Raw genomic sequence first — 5,858 nt, 5'->3', positions numbered from 1 at the left:
TCACACACCGACGCACGTACGTACGCACGCAGGCCGGCACAGACATTTGTATGGGTGCATGTATGTGTTTGTATGTGTGTGTGTGCGTCGTTCAGTGCGTGCGTCAGTGTCTTTAAAATTAGGAACAATTTTTCAGAAGTCACAAAAATCCGTTTCCTCAACAAAATTATTTTTTAGCCTGGCCACAAGTCATGGCGTAACATAAGTATGTCATCTAACACGCACAATTCACAGATAATATCAGGAGATATTGACCTATTGACAATATTTGTGATTATTACCTCCCCATTGTTTGTATATAGGTCAACATTTCTATTTACATGAATAGAGGCGTATTATTTCCGAATGTATTATTATAAAACCCAGATAATGTATCAGCTGCAGCTGCCGCTCGTTACATGAAGCTGCTGACGCATAATAAAATACAATTCATAATAAAACTTATACAACACAGTGTAGAAGTAGAAGGTGTTGACACTGTTAATGATATTTTCATTGAACTTGCAAAAAACAGCAGCTCAATGCAGCTGAGCTCTTTCATTGTATTCCCGGTAAAATTCTCGACTGTTCGCTGGCCGCTATGGATCCGTGCGCCGGACTATGCATTCGGCGCACGGATCCATAGCTGCCAGCGCTGCATACTGTCGTAGGACGTTCCCGCGGTCGCGTGCGTCTTGCCGCAGAACTGCACGCAAGATCTGCGCTCAGCGCTTCGGATCAACACCTCCTTTCGGCAACGCTTCTCTAGTATCTCGTCTCATCTGGTTGCTGGCGTTTATTTACATGCTGATACGTATTTATACCTGTTGCGTCAGCTGAAACTAGCCGAGTAATGTTTCATTCGTATTCTATTCTAATTATCTTTTTATTTATCTCTTCATTATCCTTTAATCTGCACTTTACTACTGCTAGACATTCCCCTTATTTGATTTTGTGTATTGATTTCTTAAGTGGAATTTGTGTTTAACCTGGTGTTCCGATCCAGGTTTTTAGTTATTTCTAAATGGCCGCGCCCTGTAGTGTGTTATGGTTTGGAATAGAGTCTTCGGTGTAACCGAAATCTTTACACTAGCATGACAGCCTAATTACGCTCACAAAAATCACGTATGATTCCTATACAATACTTTTACTAATTACAAACTCTATGCGCCGCACTGTTACATATATCCAGGGTATCTCTAGCACTATATAGTCCTTCGCTCCGAAGCAGGCCTGCAGCTTAATAATAATAATAATAATCATAATAATCATAATAACAATAATCTTGACGTCATGCGGCCATGATGCCGAGGCGAGCCGAGGATTGACACTTTGTGTCCTCCAATCACAGCCTACGCCGCACCTCCCTGAGAAATTCTTATAGGTGGGCACCCATCACGGTACGGAATCGCCGAACTCTGGTACTAGGGCATTCTGTTAGGCTAGAACGGTTTCCTACGATAACGTTTAGCACAAAAACAAAAATAACACGTCGTTTAGCGCACTGCGCTACGTCCTTTTGTTGCATTTTGGCATCTCCGTAATCACAATAATTCCCACCTTCTTCGTTGATGGGCATGAATGGAGCGTCACGGACGTGACCAGGTCTCGTACCTACTGTTTTTCGCCAAGCTTTTTACTCTTCGTAAATAATGAAATGCCCGGCCGATGCATTTCGCATCGAAGAGGAAAATTTCCTCCATTTTCACTCGCTGTCGGAAGTGAGCGAGTGCGTCGACAAGTAGAAATTTCACCAAAACACAGCACATTTCACCACAGAGGTTGGAATGACGTTACTGTCAAAATTGCATAACCGTGCAGCGTGGTCGTCATTTGCTCACGTTTAAGAGTTCTACGTCTGAAAACCTGTCTGAAGAGCAACAAATTCGGGTGTACCAGGGTTCGAGCGTCACCTGTTCTCTACAACCCTATACCAACGGGCTGCCTAAAGATACGTTGTCATATGCAGACAGGAAAATACAGTAAATACAGTAAATACAGTAGAAATGTTGTTGTCTTTTCACCTTTGTCTTTGTCTTTGATTTGTGAATAATCCGATCTTTTAGTCATTACATTTTGCCGATTGCTACTGTTCCGACTGAAGGGGTCGTTACAGCACCTTACCCTCGCTATACTGCAGAAAACCCTGCCCACAGGCAAAGTAACATAGCTTGATTAGGACGTGTCTCGGATACAAACTTACAAAGAATACTCATACTCATACTATCATAGTCATACTAGTACTACTACTAGTCATAGATACACAACAAGATGGCGGCGTCACTGCATAATCATTCTCGCTTGACCTCTCGTTTGCTTTTTTAAACAGTCTTGAACGTCAATGCACGTGCCTCAACAGCCACAAACTCAAGCGTACCATAGTTCGAGAGGCACAGTGCACAGTGGTATTTTATATAAAGAATCATTTATTTGCATTCAAACGAAAAGATAACGTGGTTCATACTGTATGTTTAGTACAGAGTAACAAAACAATAAGCAATTTAGTAGTAATTCAAGTAGTAACTGGTGAACCATGTGTACATGTAGAGAGAGAACAGTGAAAACTGAAAAGGTGAGTGGTGGACAGAATGGTAGTATGGTAGCATTGTATTTGTTTTGTTCAGCTAATCTCGAGCATCACTCAGCCATTTTTGTTACTGTTTTATAATCTCAAATTCCGACAATAACGTCCATATATAACCATTGTCATCTTCTAAAAGTAGAGACCATCCGCTGACCGCTGTGGAGACGTGCGCCGGGCCTCCAATTTGGCGCACGTCTCCACTGCGGACAGCGCTTCATACTTCTACATCCCCGCGGTCGCGTGCGCATATCCCACGGAACTGCGCGTCTCATCCGCGCGCAGCGCTCACGATCAACAGCAAAGCTCTCTCAAATGTCTCTCTGGATAATATTATAATATATTAACCTATATCTTATATAATCATAGGTGCATATCGTATAATCATATTGAGTTCTATATGAAATGATGCTAGTCCCCGGTGTAACAATAAAATGATGCAATGTAATCTTCACTAGCACGTCAGCCGAAGGGTCCTTGATGTCAGTCATACGAAATCGGCAAAGCCATTTCCAAACTTTCACACATAAGCTAGTATAGTCTGCCTAATTAATATTCACGAATGCACCAACGCTCACAAATGTCCTGAACATGTAGGCCATAGAAAAATATACGCGAGGCGGGTGCACGTCCTGTTTGTCGTTGCACTGGCGTAAACATTTTGTTTCACATTCACGGCGTGCCTTGCTAGTGTAGTGGCCCTAGAGGTAGCCGCCACGTGAATTTTGAGCGTTTTGAATGCACAATTGTTTTTCGGAACCAGATCATGCTCCCGGTGGCTAACCGGAACTGTGTTGCGTGGCATCAGGGGTCAAATCAATGAGACAAATAAACACAACGCAAGCTCTTAAGTATACGGAACCGGTAGTTTTATTGAATATATACAGGGTGACCCAAAAAAATGCAACCCAAACAAGTGTTAATAACTTTTTTGATATTGATGTGAACCCTTTCATTTTTCAGATTTAAAGAGATGAATAGTTGCCAATCAGATTAGAATCAAGAGTTTTTTAAGATGCATTGGACTCTTCGACAGAAATCATGGTACTTTTTGACCAAATCGTTCAAAACTGTACAAGCACGTTTTAAGAGGGAATTCAATTGGCGCACCTATCCAAACAAAGGACTCATTCTAAGATGGGTACAGAAGTTCAGGGTCCTCATCCGAACCTCGATGCCAAAGGGAATACTGCCACACACTCAGGGAGACAAAAGAGCGCAAGGACAGAGGAGAACATCACCTCAGGCAGGACCTCGGTTGGCCGCAGTCCAAAGAAGTCGTTATGTTGGCGCAGCCAACAATTGGGCATTCCGAGGGAGTTTCTGAGGAGAATTTAGATTCAGGATCTGCATTCGTACCCATACAGGATAGAAATTAAGCATAAGCTGACCCAGATAATTCTCCTCAGAGACTCCCTCGGAATGCCCAATTGTTGGCTGCGCCAACGTAACGACTTCTTTGGACTGCGGCCAAGCAAGGTCCTGACTGAGGTGATGTTCTCTTCTGTCCTTGCACTCCTTTGTCTCCATGAGTGTGTGGGAGTATTCCCTTTGGCATTGAGGTTCCTGACAGTCCCATGCACCCTAAACTTCTGTACCCATCTTTGTTTGGATAGATGCAGCAATTGAATTCCCTCTTGAAACGTGCTTGTACAGTTTTGAACGATTTGGTCGAAAAGTACGTTTCCACGGACCATGATTTCTGTCGAAGAGTCCAAGGCATCTTAAAAACTCTTGATTCTAATCTGATTGGCAACTATTCACCTCTTTAAATTTGAAAATTGAAAGGGTTCACATCAATATCAAAAAAGTTATTAACACTTGTTTGGGTTGAATTTTTTTTGGGTCACCCTGTACACACTCCAGTTATGCAGTATCGTATTTTGTGGTTACCCGAGGCGTTATGAGTGCTCTGACTGCGTGACGTACTATTCGTCGTGACTATAGTATCTTATGGCCTAACGCCAGTGAACTGTTACGTGCGAGAATATAGGGCTTCGGCGTGAACGCGAACCCGACGTATCTATTGAGATGACCGGGAGTGTGAATAAGAAGTAACGGCACCTATCGTCGGCTCTCGGCGTTCTCCTTCCTCCTCGCGCTACTTCTCGTGCCTTCTTCTTCTTTTGTCTGTCGTCTCTCCTCTGTCTTCTTTCTTCTTTCTTCTTTCTTCTTTCTTCTTTCTTCTGTCTTCTTTCTTCTATCTTCTCTTTTCTATCTTCTTTCTTCTATCTTCTGTCTTCCTTCTTCTACTTTCCTCCTTCTATTCGCCTTCTTCTGTCTTCTGTCTTCTCTCTTCTCTCTTCTCTCTTCTCTCTTGTCTCTCCTATCTTCTATCTTCTATCTTCTATCTTCTATCGTCTATCTTCTATCTTCTATCTTCCATCTTCCATCTTCCATCTTCTATCTTCTATCTTCTATCTTCTATCTTCTATCTTCTATCTTCTATCTTCTATCTTCTATCTTCTATCTTCTATCTTCTATCTTTTGCCTTCTGTCTTCTCTCTTCTGTCTTCTTTCTTCTTTATTCTGTTTTCTTTCTTCTTTCGTCTGTCTTCTCTCTTCTATCTTCTTTCTTCTATCTTTTGTCGTCTCTCTTCTATCTTCTTTCTTCTGTCCTCTCTCTTCTTCTTTCGGGTCAATGCTCCCAGTGTCGGGGCTCCTAATGCGTAGTGAGCGGTGCTCCGCGTCTTGTAGTGATCCGAGTCTTTTAGTGATCCGTGTCTTGTAGTGATTCGTGTCTTGTAGTGATCCGTGTCTTGTAGTGATCCGTGTCTTGTAGTGATACGTGGCTTGTAGTGATCCGTGTCTTGTAGTGATCCGAGTCTTGTAGTGATCCGTGTATTGTAGTGATCCGTGTATGGTAGTGATCCGTGTCTTGTAGTGATCCGTATCTTGTAGTGATCCGTGTCTTGTAGTGATCCATGTTTTATAGTGATCCGTGTCTTGTAGTGATCCGTGTCTTGTAGTGATCCGCGTCTTGTAGTGATCCGTGCCTTTGTAGTGATTCGTGTCTTTGTAGTGATTCGTGTCTTTGTAGTGATCCGTGTCTTGTAGTGATTTGTGTCTTTGTAGTGATCCGTGTCTTGTAGTGATCCGTATCTTTGTAGTAGTCCGTGTCTTTATAATGATCCGTGACTTTGTAATGATCCGTGTCTTTGTAGTGATCCGTGTCTTTGTAGCTCCTAGGGCAGCTTTTTTCCAAACGGTATAACATAGGAAGGATTTATAGGTGCCTTCTGATTGGCTGGAATTTGGATAGATGTCAGCCTCCATGACTTGTAGCCAAAATCCCCAA

This window comes from Priapulus caudatus, unplaced genomic scaffold (assembly GCF_000485595.1).
Source record: "Priapulus caudatus unplaced genomic scaffold, Priapulus_caudatus-5.0.1 Scaffold1600, whole genome shotgun sequence".
NCBI classification, from domain to species: domain Eukaryota; kingdom Metazoa; phylum Priapulida; class Priapulimorpha; order Priapulimorphida; family Priapulidae; genus Priapulus; species Priapulus caudatus.
This window is presented reverse-complemented; position numbering follows the sequence as displayed.